This window comes from Pongo abelii, chromosome 6, assembly GCF_028885655.2.
Source record: "Pongo abelii isolate AG06213 chromosome 6, NHGRI_mPonAbe1-v2.0_pri, whole genome shotgun sequence".
In the NCBI taxonomy this organism is placed as follows: domain Eukaryota; kingdom Metazoa; phylum Chordata; class Mammalia; order Primates; family Hominidae; genus Pongo; species Pongo abelii.
In genome coordinates, this window is record NC_071991.2 from 31482432 (window position 1) to 31501827 (window position 19396).

The following is a 19396-nucleotide window of genomic DNA, read 5'->3' on the forward strand; positions in this document are numbered from 1 at the left end:
AGTCAAGAAGCAAAGTGAGAACCTGAGTGGGTCACAGAGCTTCACCTGTGTCTTACAGTCATCTTTTTCCTTGAATTAGTAAACGTTGCTATTGAGTAAAATCTCTGAGTCCTACGGGTCTGGCTTGACATTGTCACTTTCTGTGTTATCTTCATTCTGTTATAAGAGAAAACTTTTGCTAATAGTTAAATGCTGCCAGGTGTAAATTAGTGTCATCAGTTGCTTCAAACAGAAAATAAGCTCAGTTAATTTCAAAATTAGTTCAAAGATTTTTTATCTGATTTATGAAATGAACTATTTTGGAAATTCATTCATTCAAAGGTACAATATAAGATATTTTATGACATTCACTTAAAAAGTTCAAGAATAAACATCATGGTAGAACAATATTTTTCCTAAATTAAGAAAATGATGAAGCATACTTACCTGGCAGGGGAGATAACCATGATCACGAAGGTGGTTTTCCCAGGGCAAGGCTTATCCATTGCACTCTGGACGTGCTGACCCCTGTGATGTCCCTAAATATGGGAAACTTGACTGCATCATTTGTGGTAGTGGGGCACTGCATTCGCAAAAAAAAAAAAAAAATGCACACATATAATTTATAAGTCCAACATGCTCTGTTTTCTTAAGCCAAATAAAATAGAAGCCATAGTTGTTATGAGAAGATCTTGCATAGTACACAGAACAGTATAGTTTAGGGCCAAGAAAATGAGATTCAGATGGGGAAAAGAGATGTGGGAGTCACCTTGACTAAAACTCTCATTCCCCAAAGTGCCAGTAGCTCTTGTGCACAGGCTTATAGGTTCATAGGTATAATTACCAGTGTTCCCAGAAGGGATCAGCCAGTTCCAAGAGTCATTGCCCTCAGCGAGGCCCAGGGACACAGCTGCTATCATGGTTCTCCCTGTCCAGGTTCAATCTACTGTTCAAGGGTGATATTGACTAGGAGTCATGTGGCCTAGCTGCGTATCTGACATACCACTATATCAATTTACCAGGGAGCAGAGTTAGAAAGTTAACTTCAGGTCAAATCATCACATAGAAGAAGGGGTGGGAGGATTTTATCTGTAGAAACAAATAGAAACCTAGAATCATAAAATAGAGATAATGGATGACATATTAAGCTTTTTACACATTGATTAATAATGTTTGCTATTAGTTTACATTTAATCGATTAGATTACAAAAGTTTTAGTTCATCCATGAAATAAGCCTGTAATTTTTCCTTCTAATACTCTCTTTGGCTGGTCATATTTAAGAGAAATTTTGAAATTTTAAAAATCTATTTACATTTGGAAAAATTTAACCACATATTGTCCTGTTCGGTTTTGTCTAAATCCTGGTCCTATTCCCATTCTTTGATTATCTTGCATCAAACTCTACAACTCTGCACATGTAATTCTAATTTTCTGTAGGCATTACATTATGTGTATCTAAAAGAGATTCTTTTTGCTGAACATTACTGTTATATCATTATCATTCCTAAAAGTATAACAATAATTCCTCAGCATAACCAAATACCCAGTCAGCGCACATGTTCCCTAAATGCGAGGGGATGTTTTTCCCTAAAACTCATCTCAAACTTATGTTAATTACCTTTCATTGGGCCATACTTGGGTTCTTAAAGCTGAAAAAAGTAGTACAACTGAGTATCTATTTAAAATTTTTTTTTAAATTTTCTATTTTTGTTTTGGTTCAAACAAATTTTCAAACATTAACCTTGAATTTTATATAAGACTGTAATACCCAGAATGAAAAAATCTGCAACAGGTTTTATCTTTTTGTCTGGAATGCCCTGACGTTGGTGAGTTTGATGGGTGTTTGTAGTTGTGCTCTTAGAAAACACTGAGGAGGCACCAGGACAGCGTAAGGATTCGGCTGCCTGAACTCGGAAAGGGAGTGGAGGGTGAGTTCATGTCTTTCTTGCAGCTGGGTGGGTGTGGGGAAGAGCAGGGCAGGGTGAGACAGCCCTCTGTGTGAAGCCACATGGGCAGGCTGAGGACCTGGGTAAAGGCGTGGAGATTTGTACGAAGGCAACATTTTGAGTAGTATAAACAAAGTTGCTCTTGTCCAGAAAACCATAATAGGCACTAATCAGTGGGGAGAAAAGAAGGTTCTTCCAAATGGCCCAGAGTGGCCAGGGCTAATGTTGCAGGGAGTTGAAAGGAAGTTTTGTCCATTGCCTCACTTAAACAGAATGTGATGCAAGGGAGACATGCAGAGGCCCTTCTTTGAATATGGTATTCCTGGGTGTTCTGTTAAGATTTATAAACTGATACAGCTATCACCTGACTAGATTGTATTTTTCTACACAATGGCAAAAGGGTTTTTTGTTGCAGAGTTAAAAGAAAATTTTAAAGCCTAACTATTCAAACTAAAATTGTAAGATACAAACTGTTTCAGTAGCATTATGAAGCAGAAGGATTAATAGGCAGCCCTAAAAATGTGATATGAAAACCTCAGAACTATACCTTAAAATATAATTATGAGCATGCTTGACAGACATTTGAGTTTTGTCTACAAATTTCAGCATGCAACCATGGCTCGCAGGAAGAACCCAACTACAATGCCCAACAACTCTTCCGCCACAAGAGCCTTGCCTCGGGGGGCACTTTTTCTTTGAAATAGTATGGTTTCTGCCACCAATGAATTTAATATCTAAAAGAATAGAAAACCCAGATATAAATTTTATGTTTACTAACTTAAATACAAAAAAGATTAGAAACAACTCTTTTAGAAAAAAAAATAGCATTATCATAATTATTCAAAGCATCATTCCAGTGCCTGGCTCAGATACATCCAAGAGGGTTCCTTTCAGGAATGTTATTCTCATTGGGATGACTTCATGTAGTGGGTGAAATGGGTCCATGATTCTGCACTAGTCCTCCTTCCCAAGCCTACCTCAGCAGGTGCCTAGGGCTGTGGGACAACACACTGACGTCAGAGTGCTGAGATTCTTGTAGAAGTTGCGATTCTGTGGCATCATGATTCAATATAGTTCATTTCAGAATCAGATGAACATTCGTTAGAGTTCAGCTCAAGTTCAACTCCAGTGATTTATTTAGTATATGTGGATAAAAGAGCTCTCCTATTCCATTGCTTGTCAACATCCCTTTCAAGATGAGCTCACTTCCATCAAAATCAAAATGGATAGCTCAGAATCAGTGGCTTAAAAATCATTATGGATAGTAGAGTCAGGGTAATTATATGAAATTCAGTGGCATCTGCTTAGGAAATAGCAGCCATTAGAGTATATCAGCCAATTGATATTTGAAGCCTCCTTTTTGGGTGGAAGACTCCCAAAGAGAGGATAACCAAAGTGCCATTTGTTGTTTTCCCCCAATTTAGCAAGTAAGGTTAATGTCAAGATTACAAAGAGGCAGGATAGATCACAGGTGAGAGACAGTGGAGCTCTATTCTCTCCCTGTCCATCATGTGTGCCACATTTGCCATGGAGGTGAATCGTTTTCAGTCACACATGTCATATTTGTTCAGGTAAGTTATAGTAACGATTCTAATGAAAGTTTTATATATTATAATATAATATATAACTTTATAGAATATGTAATTATATGTATACATGTCTATAACTTATGTAATTATGTATAATGTGTGCTTATGCTTACATATGATAATGTAATTCTCTCTATATAGAATATATACTCCAACTGTTATATATATATATTCTATATATATATTTGAGCTCTCAAAGAACTGCTATACACATACACACACACACACACACACTCTTTGAGAATTCCAAGAACTGCCATATATATATATAATCCAATGGCTATATAGCAGTTCTTAGAGTTCTCAAAGGACTCCAAAATAGTTTACGTTCAAAGTTAATGCATTGTTTCTGGCATTGAGAACTACTGGTTTCCAGGGATGCTAGAGCAACCTTCAGCAACCCATTTTTTACCCGTTAGCAGATAAAAGAGCTCTTTTTTACTATACTACTTTAAACAATTATGCACTCCACAGTACATCACCTATAGATTTTTAAATAAGTGTTTTTTACTTTAGCTTTACATTGAAATAGCATCTAGTTCATGATTATAGTCAAGATACTGTTCAAAGGTGACTCGGTAATAAAAAGTTGGTGCTTAGTATTTGCCGATGATCAGAAGACAGTCTTATGCTAGTCTGAGGAACCAATCATCTCTTTTCATCTACAAGGAAAAGAATCTGTAAATGAAAACAGCAGACATGCTTGTTATTTTATGTCCACCTTTGACATAAACAAAATAACAAAATGTTTACGAGTATTAGGCAATATTTGAAAAGGAGAAGTCATCAAAAAGTTGTCACAAGGTTGGGTAGTCAAGTTCTTAGGAATATTTGGCTGACCATTGATGTCACAATGATATGTCTTGATATTGATGACTTCAAACACAAAATTATTCCACAAAAGTGGTATTAAATAATTGTTGCACCACTGCAGCATTAAAACATTGATAAAGACAGAGAATGAAGGTGGGAAAATGAGGAAGAGTTAAATACAAAATCAAAATACAGAGGTTAGAGAAAACAAGAAAATCATTCTCTTACTTTCATCATGTAAAATGAGGATACAGTATATAGCAAGCATTTTGCAAAATATGTAGGAAATAAAGCCAATAAAAAAACCCATTGTTAAAAGCTACATTGAGAAAGTGCTTTCAAATGCTCATGCCTCTGATTAGTAATAGGGACCTCCAGCAGGGAGCCACTGGAACAAACTGAGAGCAGTCGGGGCAGGAGAGCTGACCCAGCTGGATGCAGTGCAGGGTCTCTTTCCTGATATCACTGGGTGGCTCGTGATCTCACCCTTATCAAAGCAAAACTGAAAATTTGTATTAGAGGTAGACAGAGCAGCCTCTATAGGCTATTATGTGTATGCATATGTGCTTGCTATTTTACTAAAATGTGTATGCGACATAGCATGGTAATTCTCAGCAAAACTTTTGCCTCCTTTGAAATCAAAAGCACCATGAGACACCATCCTCAACTAGTCGGGATGGCTATTACTAAAAAGTCAAAAATCAGCAGGTGCTGATGAGGCTGTGGAGAAAAGGGAATACTTACACACTGTTGGTGGGAATATAAATTAGTTCAACCACTGCAGAAAGTAGTTTGGAGATTTCTCAAAGAACTTACAACTGAACTACCATTCAACCCAGCAATCCCATTACTGGGTATCTACCCAAAGGAAAATAAATCATTCTACCAAAAAGACACCTGTGTGCATATGTTCATCATAGTAGTAAAGGCATTCACAGTAGTAAAGACATGAAATAAACCTAGATGCCCATTAACAGTGGACTGGATAAAGAAAATGTAGTACATATACACCATGAAATATTATGCAGCCATAAAAAGGAACAAGATCATGTCTTTGCACAACATGGATGCAGCTGGAGCGTATTATCACAAGTGAATTTAAGTAGGAACAGAAAACCGAATACTGCATGTTTTCAATTGTAAGTGGGAGCTAAACATTGAGTACTCATGGGCAACCAGATGGGAATGATAGACACTGGGAAACACTCACATGGAGGAGGGGATGGTTGAAAAACTGCCTATCAGTTACTATCCTCACTACCTGGGTGACAGGATCATTTGTATACCAAACCTCAGTGAGACACAATATGCCCATGTAACAAACCTTGCACATGTACCCCGAACCTAAAATAAAAGTTGAAAAAAAATTGCCATCTTTGTAAAATGAGAACTAAATAATCTTTAGTTATATATTTATGAGTTTACTAGGGCTGCCCATAACAAAGTTATGCCCAAACAACAGATTGTGTGGCTTTAACAAAAGAAATTAGTTTTCTCACAATTCCGGAGGCTAGAACTCTGAGACGATGATTATTATTATTCAAGCAGAGGCCTCTGTCCTTTGCCTGAACATGGGAATCATCTTTCTGTATCTTCATATGATCTTCCCTCTGTGTGTGTCTATGTCCTAATCTTCTCTTGTTAAAAGTCATATTGGATTAGGGCCCCATTTTAACCCCATTTAATGACTCCATTTTAACTTACCTATGTCTTTAAACATCTTATGTCCAAATACAGTTTCATTGAGAGATACTAAGGTTTAGGTCTTCAACATATAAACTTGGCAAGACAACTCAGATCATAACAATAATCTGTATATAACAGACACAATGATTGTATATAACAGATATATCCATATAATCTAATTTCTATACATCAATATTTATAAATTTTATTGTCTTTAAGATGCATATATGTTCATTTTGAAAATAATCTAAGACTCTTCAGTGTGTTTTATAAAGTTTATAAGAAAATAATGACACAAAAATATATTTCTAAAACAATGTCAATGATCTTGAAAAATAATAGATTATGTGAAATAAAGTTTTAGTCTAAAAATGACAAAATTAGTTTTATATCTTTGGAAAGATAGAAAGTAGATTGCATAGATTCTATAGATCTATACCAGTCACTTTGATGCAATCATGCCCAATATCTAGCTTTGGTTATTAAAATATATTCACACACACACACACACACACACACACACACACACAAGCATTTTCCATCACTAGGGACAAACATCTATTCTCTAACACAAAGTACATTTAACTTATATTTTTATAATCTTGTAATCAGTACTAGACAGACACACATTTGGTAGACATATCGAGTTTCACCAAAGGATTGAATACTATTTCTCTTAAATTAATGAACAAAATGGAAGCATGTATGCTACATACACTGTTAGACTGGTTCATTCTTAGTAAACTCTAAGACAGTAGACTTTAACATGGAAGAGAATTGCACAAGTTGTATTTTGTAATTCTGTCCTTCACCCACAGTTATTATTATCTGTGATTCAGCTGAAGGCATTGATAACATTCTATCTTTAAGATTATGAAACAAATGGAATGTAATTATTCAAAATAATTTTGAAAGGCAAAACAAGATGAATCGTATAATGACAATAACTAAAAAGCTTTATTCATTCTAGAAAAAACTAATTCAAAAGTGTGGGATCAAAATACTTATAGGAAATATAGGTGAAAGTAATTTGAGTATACAACATCAATATTTTTCAATAGTGTGATGAGCTTATGGTAATTTAGGTTATGGTACAGAATGAAAATATGTAGATAAGAGATCTCTGGTTCCTCTTAAATCTTGATCAATCAAACGGCAATGGGTATAATACATTTCGTTCCAATTGTAAGACACTGTGAGGAATACATAAAGATTTTTAAATGCTGTTTAAAGAGTGACAAGGGTTCTTGAAACAAACAAAAAAGGCTTGGGATTGTTTACCCTTGTGATGTGCACATGCAAGTGCTACAGCTATTTAATTGATTTATTTTCTGTCAAAATAAGAAGCTTAGAGTGACATAGTGGATAAAAATGAAATTGATATTTGTGTTAGCTCAATAAAAAGATTTTCTGAACCGAGTGTCTGATAATGACACATGCCTGTGTCTGTAAGCATTGAAAGAGATCTTTACAATATTGTACAAGGAATTTGAAAAGATTGTATTTAAGTTCCCTTCTAAATGTAGAATGTTATATTAAATTATGATATAGGTCAGAGAAGAGTTTTGATTAATATTTATAGTTGCTTTCTTTAGAGGACTTAATGCATAAACTAAACTCACTTTGAAGCCCTGAACATGCAGGGTGATAATCATCTCAGGTCATTTCCATGACATATATTTAAAGTTTCTCAAATTATAAACATGTTGTACTTGATATATAAGAACTATACTTTTCAGACATTTTAAACTTTAAAAAAATTTTTAAATAATGCTAGATTCACTGAAGAATTGCAAAGATAGTATGAAGAGTTCCCAGGGACGTTCCGTTAGCTTCCCCTAATGTTAACATTTTACACAACCGTAATCCAAAATTATTAAATTAATGCAAAATTTAAAAAAATCATTGGCATAATACTATTACCTAAACAGCGTCTTTAGATTTTATGAGCTTCCTAATTAATATCCTTTTATTTCTCCAGGATCTGACTTAAGAGACTGCATTGAATTCAGTCATCATGTCTCCTTAGTTTCCAGTCTGTGAAAATTTCTCAATCTTCCTGTTTACATAACCTTGAGAATTTTGAAGAGTATGGTTCAGGCATTTTGTAGAATGTCCCTCAATTTGAGTCTCCGAAGTTTTATCATGGCTAGATTGGAGCTATAGGTTGTTTTTATGAGCATCATAGAGATGAAGTGTCTCCATCACATAAAATGTGAGAATATGTGACACCAACACAGCATGACTTATCACACAGCATTCACCTTGGTCACTTGATTAAGGTGTTGTCTGGCATAAAGTTACTATTCTAACTTTCCAGACTCTGTCCTTGAAAAGAGAATCACTAAGTCAAACTCACACTCCAGGAAAGAGGAATTAAGCTACGTTTCGTGGTGTTTGGAAGGAAGTTATTTTCATATGTTATTTGAATTTTCCTGTAAAGAATTGTGTCTTTCGCCACAGCAATATGAACTTGTGGATATTTATTTCACTCTTTGAGATCTCTACAACAATACCATTATTATTATTATTCAAATTCAAATTCCAGATTTGTACATTGAGGGATTTTTTTAGGTTATCTTCTGTGTCCTTTAGATAAGCCGCTATCTTTTTTCTTTCTTTCTTTCTTTGGTGGCAACAAAGCACATCTTACTTTCTGACATAACAAGATACTACAAGCTCATCGTGTATTTATCATCCCAACCCTAAAATCAGCTCTTCTTCCAAAATTCCTGTTTCTTTTCATTGGAGGGTGGCGTTTAGAAACCAAAATCCGGGCACTATGTGTGTTCATCGCTGCTGGGGGCTCACTGCTTCTAGGCACGCTTGGCAAACAGAGCTAAGAGATATAAGTTATGTATAGTAACCCAGGTATACATTCATATTTGTATTTATTTTTGTATTATCTAAATATACATTAAGATAAATGAGCTTATACTGATACTTCCAAAGGTAATTCAGCACCATAGGATTGATTTTATTTGTCCATGATGTTTATCAGTAACTTCTTTTTCTGAAAGTGAGAATCCTAGCCCCTGTTATTTATGATTTATTTCCTTATTTCTTCAACTCTAGTATATGTGTAAAATAGTTTCAGAATTGGCAACATACATCCCTGTAGGAAGAAAGTTTGCCAACTAGGGTACAATGTTTTTGTACAGTTTCTTTTATTCTTAGCTTCCTAGTGTTCACTCAAGATACTGTTTTCCAAAGGAACTTAGGTCACTTCCTTTCTCTATGCCCTCTTAAGTGACATATTGAATGCTAGGCTAATTTCTTGCAGAGTACATTTTATTCTTGGATTCACTGACATCCTGCTTTTTAAAAAATTGTACACAGTAAAATTTATAATGTACATTTCTATTGGTTTTGACAAACAAATACAGTTTTTATCAGGCACCATTATATCATACAGAACAGTGTTTTTACTATAAACAGTTTCTTTAGAATTAATCCCTTTATTCTCACTAACCACTGAACTATATTCTGCCTCTATCATTTTGATTTTTGTCTTATTGTAATACAAATGAAATCATGCCATATGTAGCCTTCTGGGTTTAGATTCTTTCACCTAACAAAATGCATTTAAAACTCATTCAAATTGTTGTGTAAATTGATAGTATTTTTCTTTCTCTTTTTGAATACTAAGTATTCCATTGTATGGGTGTACGACAGGCTGCTAATTCATTCTGTCTTGAACTTCCCAGCTTCTAGAACTGTAATAAATCAATTTATGTTCTTTATGAGCCAGCCAGTTTCTGGAATTGTTGTTACAGCAGCCCAAGTGGACTAAGACAAGTGGTAGACTTACAATGGGTGAGTTTTATGGTATATGAATTATATCTCAATAAAGCTGTTAAACATAAAAAGAAAAACAAAGCTAAAAGTGATTTTCTTAAAGATAAATTAAACCAATAATTTTAGTGAGGCAGAACAAGAAAAAGAAAAGGAGAAAACACAAATTACCAATATCAGGATTGAAAAAGAAAATATAACCACATATCCTACAGATATTACAAAGGTAAGAAGGATATCTTACTTTTTGGTAATTATGAACCAAGTTGCTACAAATATTCATACAGGCTTATATACACATATGTATACATATACATATACATATACAATAGTACCTACTCATGTTCAATGAATAGCTTATTTTTTCATGTGACATTTTCAGAACTTAAACCACTTTCATTCAGCGTAAATTTCACTATAAATCCTAATCCATAATGCCAATAGGATCAAATAAAAAATTGGGTGGTCTTTTTCTGTCTAAATCACATTTTATGTTAACAATATTTATATGTAAATTTTGCTAAAATAAATGTCCGCATTTTTTTGTTGTTGTATTTGTGTGGTTGCAGCTATACATGTTTTATAAGAATAAACAGAGATAAGAAGGGGCTAGGAAGATTAATTGACTGAGATAGCAATAAGGATATTTTATGGTTGGTGGAAGAAAATTAAATTAAAATTTGAAAATAGTCCTGAAATGCTCCGTGACAATAATGGACTAGAATGGAAAAGAAGTGCTGGTAACTAATGAGGTATTTTTGGATAGATAAGATCAAGAAACACTGCTAAGGAATCTGAAATCAGATTTGAGATTTCACCTATAGAGTAAAGAAACTATTTTAGAATACCTGTAAATTCTTGCACTAATATATTTGGATTCTAGGATCACACTTCTTTCTTATAAATCAATTTCTCTCACAATTATTTATACCATTATAGAGGAAGTAATTTGTTCCATACATGAACAGAATTACCTTCTATTTACACTAGAAATCAATCTATGATGATACAGTAATAATGTATTAGAAAGTGCTAAATATTTATCTATTGCACAAGTTTAAATTATCTTTAGCATTATAACAATGACAATAGGGTTATTAAAATTCTTATTCTACAGTTCCCAAAACAATTTATTTAAAATCCTTGAACATTAGGAAAACAATAAATTTTATTTTTCCCACTCTGTCCTTGAAGATCTTAATTGTTATTCATCCATAATAAATGTAAGGAAATGTAAAAGCAAATCAAAATAACACAAAACAACAAAAACTAGAAGAACTGGTGGACCGAGAAACTCTGAGGGGAGGTTGCCCGAATTTCATTAGCCACTTTGAAACTGCTGAGGAACAAATGAGCCGTCACAACAGCCCAGGCAAGGTGCTGCCACATCAGCACACAGCATCAGCTGGGCAAAAGGAATCACGACATTAAAATTATAACACAGGCAGGCAATTCTTAATTTCCTTTTTCTAAAAACAAATGATTTTTGAGCTAATACTTACACTACTCACATATTGTTGTTTAAATATTATAGATTCTGCTCCTGGCCAGGGGGCTGGTAATCCCTCAGCTTAGTACTTCTAATTAATACCACATTCTGATTGCTGACAACAGGTTACCCAGTCTGGGTCATAACTATAAAGCCATCCCGGGAATCACCAGGAATGAGTCACATTTTGGCTTCTTTTGTTTATTTTCTGGTTAGTGAAGTATCTTGTATTATATAACTTACATGCTACATAAGTGTGCCTGTGTGTGTGTGTGTGTGTGTGTGTGTGTATCTACAGTTAGCCATTTATCCTAAATTTAGGCACATTGGAGATGCCGTCTAGGAGTAATGGTGATTATTTTTATTTAATTCTGCCTCAGAGCCCCAGCATGCTGAGTGAACACAGTAGTCACAGACCTTACCCGCCTAGAGTCAATCTACCTCGAAGATCACTTCTGAGTATCTTCTAGAACACATTTCTAACTGTAAGATCAAAGAAGCATAGCAGCTACATTAAAAGAAAGAAGACTCTGGTGTGCTTTCCATAATTGTATATATAAAATGCCTGCTCCCATTATTTTCCTTGTCATCCACCTTGTTCACTCTACAATTCTAAGTTCCATTGCTCCCATGATGGAGAAATGGTGTTCCAGTGCATTTGTTAGGATATTGCCTACCATTTAACCAACAAAGCCCAAAACACAGTGGCTTAGTACAATGGAAGTTTATTTCGTTCTTATGAAAAGTATAAAACTGTCATTTCAAAGTAGTGTAAAGTTCTCCGTTAAAGGATACCCATAACATCTGGTGGTTCCACTACTTTCCACATAAGGTTTGTGAGGTTGTGCAGTGGTCCTGCATCAGGATGCAGAAGGAGAAAGAGCTGAGACAGGAGGAGATGAGCCAGCTGATGGGGTGGCTTCAAAGGCAGCATCTACCATCCCACTTGAATTCCATTGGTCAGAACTCACTGCAGGTCTGAAAACTGTAGTCCCTATATGTATTCAGGTATGAATTGAAATGGGATGGGCATTTTTCCACAATGGTTAGGATAATTTTCACCTCAAATACTTTTCTACATTTTTATAAAGTGGACCGGCACCTGTGTTATTAGCCATAACAAATGGCCATCAATTTTCCCCAGTTCGATAATCAGCACAGCTAGACTCTGTAGAAAGATCTCTTTGCTGTTAAGTGACCACAAATGACTAAATTCACATTGAACTGCACCAGCAGGAGAGGGCTAGCCCTGAATGTGTCAAAGTAGACACTCTCCATATACCTCAGGTTTTATTATCTGCCTGAAGTTAGCATACTGGTTTCCCTAGGAAAGCCTTTAACCATGAATAAGTGAGATCCTATGGAGTTTACCGTACACAGTAGAAACACTACCCTGACTCCATAATCACTGCACTGAAGAAAAAAAATTAAATGCTCGTCTGTATCTCCTTTATCTGCACTTACATCCCCGATAAGATAAAGTTAAAAAAAATCAGCCTTGAAATGACCCATTCCCCAAGAGAAGACAAAAACAACATATGAAGTAAGATCTAGACCTAGGATTGGACTAGGAACTTTGAAGTTTCCAATAAAGAGGGCTCAGTAGGTTGCAGAATTGGAGTTGACATTTTCTATGAGAATTGCATATAAACCTAATCAAGGGAGAACCACAAATGTAGTAACCCACAAGAAAAGAGGTAAAACTTAGAATAATATATACTGGTGCCTATGGAGGTCTCCACAGACTCATCTCTGGAGATGTATATCCTATGTTTGATATATGAAGCTAAGTTTAGCTAATTTAGGTGCATAATAACCTACGCTAAACTAGAATTCATTCTAATCAAACTTTTCCAAGTGATTACGCCTTAAATGATGTTGGAGGCAGTGGAGAAGGTTGTAAACAGAACTGTCGGTATCATTAAGTGCCCTTGGTACCCTGGGTAAAGTGCGTTCACTGAGTAGCCTATGTCCCCATGTCAGCCTTGGCGCTGAAGTGGCAAACGTGTCCCCAGATCACAGTCTTATCAGAGCCTCCTCAGATTCCTCTAGCAGAGGTGTGAGTGAGAGGCAGATCCTCTAAGAGAATGAGACCCACCCAGGGACTGGAAAACCTCACATCCTTTTTTCTAACCAGCCAGAATAGCCCCTGACCCCTGTCTTTGTATGTGTGAAAAAATATTTTGGTACACTACACATAAAAAGTTGAAAAGGTTCCTGAATGCACTGTACCAATGTTCTTGTCTCTCACCCTGTGCTTTCAGGACAAGTGAGAGGAAGGGTCAGTAGGGTTACAAGGAAGCCTCTTCTCTTCCTGCTACCATGCCTGGACTCACAAATCTCCCCAGTTTCCAAACCAGCCCCCAAATAATCTAGATTTTAAATCAAAATATTAAGTCGGCTCTGTAGCTGTCTGACCTAGGTAAAATTTCTCCAGGGTGATTGAAGAGCTCGTCTATCATTCCTTGAGCCTCCGCCCTGACAGTGCCTTTTGTGACAATGGCACACCTCTGCCTCAAGTTTTCAGGCGAGTCATGTGTGATCTTTATCTGAGCCAGAAGACCTGGTACCTGGGCCGACTCTGGGATGGTTGTAGAGACGCACAGCCAGTGCAGGGCTCCGGAGCCTCTGGCCTGTATCAAACTTTCTTCTCTTGTCCTGGCCCCAACCCAGCCGGAGTCCACGTGCCCTGGACTGCTTGTGCTGTAGGGATCATTTTGAGCTTCATTTCTACAAGCTGGCTTCCTCGCATGAGGATGTGAGGCTTCCTTCCTTTTGCCTCCCTTCCTTCCCTCAATCTAAGACTGGAATCTCTACCTTAAATCCCAGCGACACCCCCAGCTTCTTGAAGGAGAGCTGTTATTGAAGGAGATTTCCTTCCTGGATCATGAAAAGCTGTCCTTTGGACCCTCCTCTGTGGGTCTGGGGACTTTGGCTGCCTCTTACCCTGTTCAGTGTCCTGAGTTCTGCCTGCTTGACTGAACACCTCTGGCTCTCTCAACCTGATCTAGTCCCTTTTCCTGCACACTATCTCTTGTTGGAAATAACAAGAAAATACTAATTATAAGACAAATTCAAGGTATAATTATTAAACAGTTGGATGAACATAAATTAATTAAGAAATTTTGTCAGTTTCAAAAAACATAATAACACAGAAAACTAAGACCATGTTTCTGGAAGTAAAAAGCTCTCAGAGTAGAAATGAATAAAGAAATGAGATTTTTCTCATCATTTTTTTCCTATTAGCAGGAATAAGTACTCATAAGGCCCCATCAAGAGCTACCTGGATTTCTCCAAAACACACTCTGCTGTCCTTGGTGCATTTCATAGCTATGTCCCTGGACCAGCAGTCCAAATTCTCTGTCTGGCAGTAATCCTGGCATTCTGCTAGTGGAGGCAGGTGCAATTTAGAACATTGTCATCATGATAAATACTAAACATACTACTTAAGAAGAAGATTTTTTAGAATTCTTTGCTTTTGTGACCTTTTAGTTACAGCAAGAGGCAAATTATGGCCAGGTGTGGTGGTGCGTGCCTGTAGTCCCAGCTACTCCAGAGGCTGAGGCGGGAGGATCGCTTGAGTGGGGGAGGTCAAGGTTGAAGTAAGCCATGATCACACCGCTGCACTCAGCATGGGTGGCAGATCTGGAGACCTTGTCTGGAAAACAAAAGAAAAGGAGTCAAATTAGATGAAATGTCTGATGTATTTAATATACCCTAGATTATTTTTGTAGGTTCTTATTTTTGTAGGTCTTTTAACTGCCACTGCGAGTTAGAACTAAGATGCACATCTATTTTCCTATAGATAGATGGAATTAGTGCCTGCAAAAGAATGATGTAGAGGTGACATTTTGGTCCTTCCTAACAAATAATTGTCCAAGTGGAAATTAGACTTTGACCAACCAAATGATAAAAGGGACAATTGCCTAATTCATCTGCATAGGCATTATGGAATTGTTGTGGAACAGATATTGCCTGTCTGTGTGAAGTCTCCTGCTCACTAGTTGAAGTACTTCTATAAAAGCGATATGCAGCTGGGCACGGTGGCTCATGCCTGTAATCCCAGGACTTTGGGAGGCTGAGGCGGGCAGATTATGAGTTCAAGAGATCCAGACCATCGTGGCCAACATGATGAAATCCCATCTCTACTAAAAAATACAAAAATTAGCCAGGCATGGTGGCGCACGCCTGTAGTCCCAGCTACTCAGGAGGCTGAGGCAGGAGAAGTGCTTGAACCCAGGAGGCGGAGGCTTCAGTGAGCTGAGATCTCGCCACTGCACTCAAGCCTAGGTGACAGAGCGAGACTCTGTCTCAAAAAAAGAAAAAAAAAAAAGCGATATGCTCAGGAAATCTGACAAAGACCAACACTCTTCAAACAGTCCCTGCTCCTAGATTTCCATCAGCCTGCTGCTGTCACTGCTGTCTGTTCTCATAACTGGAATTCAGCACGGGGAATGCCAACACCACTTGCAGGAAAAATTACGTCCTTTTTCCCTCAGCTTCTGCACTGAAAAGTTGGTTTACATTAGATAAGGAACTGGAATTTCTCAGTGCTTTATATCTTTATTTGTCAGATGAAAGTATTCATCTTTTCCATTTGCATTACAAGGTATGACATATAAATGAAATTTTAATATTGGCACTTTAAGATTTTCCCCATGGGACTAAAGTCTCTGCTAGCAATTCTTTGTCACTTTTTCTTACATCTAAAACTGAATATTAATTACTTCAAAAATGGCTATGAAATTGTTAGAACTCCTTAAATAATGCAATATATATGTACTACTATATCTTTATAATCCATTTCATGAATAGAATTATTAAATATTCCCAGCACTCTAATAGTCAGATCACAGAAAATATTCAATTTGAGTTTGATGTGCCATTGCTACTCCCCTGATATGTGTGTGCTCTGGATTTTTAAGTTCATTTTCTTTTCTTTCCTTTTTTTTTTTTTTTTTTTGAGACAGAGTCTCGCTCTGTCACCCAGGCTGGAGTGGAATGGTGCGATCTCGGCTCACTGCAACCTCCACCTCCCAGGTTCAAGTGATACTCCTGTCTCAGCCTCCTCAGTAGCTGGGATTACAGATGCCCACCACCATGCCCGGCTAATTTTTTGTATTTTTAGTAGAGACAGGATTTCACTATGTTGGTCAGGTTGGTCTCGAACTCCTGACCTCATGATCCACCTGCCTTGGCCTCCCAAAGTGCTGGGATTACAGGCATGAGCCACCACACCCAGATTTAAATTCATTTTCATGTTTGTCTAAGGAATCAGTGTTCAGGGCCAGACTATGTGAAGGCACATACAAGCACACAGAGCACATGGAGCGTGCTTTGAGTCCAGGCCCACAGGTTTAGCTTTACCCTTGTTCTCATTCACCGAGCCTGTTTCACATGGCTTTGTTTCCAGAATTAGGCCAGTGCATTGCTCTTCCAATGAGTTGTTGGACTGTGAACAACGTTTTGTGAACTCTAAACAGCCTCCAAGGCTGGTTCATTTCACTGTGAACCAGTGAACACTGAAACGAACACGAAACACCAGTGAACACAAAAGAAAGTGAACACTGGCACAATGTTCACTTTCTTTCAGCCAAAATAGGACTCTTGTCTTTCTCATCTCAAGGAAAGGAAGCGTCTCTCCACAGCTTTTACAGTCTGAGTAAAAGCCTTGGTTCCCCACTTGAAGCTCAAAATCAGCCAATTTCTGAACATGGTAATTGAATTAGTCAAGGATTAGCTTCTAGAGAAACAGAACGAATATAATAATAATTATGTATATAATTGATTCACACAATATAACTAAATATATATCACATGTATAATATATATTCTACAAAATACAAATATGGAGTATATATATTATTTTAAGGAAATGGCTCATGCATTGACTTGTGCGATTATGTGGCCTGGTAAGTAAACAAATATATTTATAATTTAATTGTGCTAATTGCTAAGCGGGAAAATAACAGACTGTTAGGAGAAAGAAAAACGATGTTAGAGGAAAAAAGGTGAATGAGCTTTTCCCTTGGTAGACGAAAATACCTCTTTAAAAATACTTCCTGAGTTACAAATGAGAACAACTCAATTGTGCAGAGAATGGGAAAAAAAAAATACTTCCAGGGATACTTTTGTACCTGAAAATCCTAAGGTAATAAAGAGCTTGGAGTGTTCAAGGAATTAAAAGAAGGTAATGAGTTTCAATGAAAGAGGAGAAGGAATCCACTGCCTGGTGAATACACAGGATGTGGTGACGTGAGGGGTGAGAGACAGGAAAGGAATGGCAAGAGGCATCCGGAATTAGCACTGGTTGGATGTCAGCCTTGCCTGCTGAAATTAGGAAAAAAAGAATAGGTTTGTAGGGCTTTGGCAGGACAAGATTGGAATATCAGGTCTCATCTTTCTTTAGCTGCTAGATATTGAAGTACAATGATCAGGGAGGCAATTAGACACAGGGCTTTGGATCTCAGAAGAGAAGTCTACACTGGAGACACTCTGGGAGTAACATAGATACCACAATGACAGGAGGAACTCAATCCCTCAACTGGAGACAGTATGAGCATGGGCTCCCTCTGTGGGGCCTATCAGTACTATGGGGAAATTGCAGCTACTATCAATCACTTCTCATTAAAGACTTTGAAACATAATTTTAATATTCTAAAATCATTCCAATTATAGATCTATTGATTTCATTTTGAAAATGAGATGATTAGAGGTCAGCAAGGTCTGGGGTCAAATAAATAAATTTGGGCAAATTAAGTCGTGAAGACACTCTATTTATATTTAGAAACCAATAATATTTAAAACTTGAGTGAATTATGGCGTGCTATATGCCAAAAGAGCTGTAGATCTCCGTTTCACTGAGCCCCATAGTTTTCTTAAAAATATATCAAAATTATCATTTACAAAATAACTTTTTAAAGAACACTTTCCAACATTTGTGGATTTTTTAAAACCTTTAAATTTAAGTTTAATGTAAATACAGAAAAGTCACATATCATTATATATCTCAACATACCAGTAGTATTCTTGATGAATTTTTTCAAGCTGAATTTACATAACCAGCAGCAAGTCAAGAAACAAGACATGCCTAGCAACCCGGAAGCTTCCTTGTTTATGCCCCCAGTCACCACAGCTCACCAACAGCACCCATTAACCTGCTATCGGAGAACTGAGATTAGTTTTGCCTCAAACACTTGTTTTTGGTGTATGTATAAAAACAGACTTATTTTAGTAAACATAAGCATTCACAGTTAAACACTAAGAAAATTATTAATAGCCCTAGCAAGTAGAATAAATATTACCCTTCCAACCCTATTGGGTTATAATTTTCATCTACGGGAAGCTTGCTAGACTAAGACTAAAAAAAACACAAAAATACTAATAATTGATTAAAAAACAAAAACAAAAATCTTGTTCCTGTGACGAACCTTGTCACATGAATTACAGTGGTGAATATTAACTATAAGAACTATTGATGTGAAATTTTTTGGGAATTATTATATTATTTATGTTTATCTTTCTAATTGTTTTTGAATGAAAAATAGTACAGTGGCCATTTTCAATAATGGAATATACATTATGAAATTCTCTCTGGGATATACACAATTCATATGAAGCTGGCATTCCTCAAAGAGCTAAAATGAGAACTATCATTCAATCCAGCTATCGCATTACTGGGTATATGCCCAGGGGAATATAAATCATTCTACTATAAAGATACATGGGTGCGAATGTTTATTGCAGCACTATTCACAAAAGCGAAGATGTGGAATCAACCTAAATGCCCACCAATGACAGACTAGATAAAGAAAATGTGGTGCATGGAGTACTATGCAGCCATATAAAAAAGAGATCATGTCTTTTGCAGGAACATGGATGGAGATGGAGGCTATTAGCAAGCCAACACAGGAACAGAAGGCCAAATACCATATATTCTCACTTACAGAGCTAAATAATAAGAACTTATAAACACAAAGAAAGAAACAAGAGACACTGGGGTCTACTTGTGGAGGGTGGGAGGAGGGAGAGGAGCAGGAAAGACAACCATTGGGTACTGAACTTAATACGTGGGTGATGGAATAATCTGTACAACAAA

At 36.6% G+C, this 19396-nt stretch overlaps 1 non-coding gene across 1 annotated transcript; it reads left to right on the forward strand.

The window, feature by feature from the left end:
- Positions 1–418: 418 nt before the first annotated feature.
- LOC112134533 (U1 spliceosomal RNA) lies at positions 419–575 on the forward strand. The gene has a single exon (XR_008527643.1). It is a non-coding gene; the product is annotated as a U1 spliceosomal RNA (small nuclear RNA).
- Positions 576–19396: the final 18821 nt, after the last annotated feature.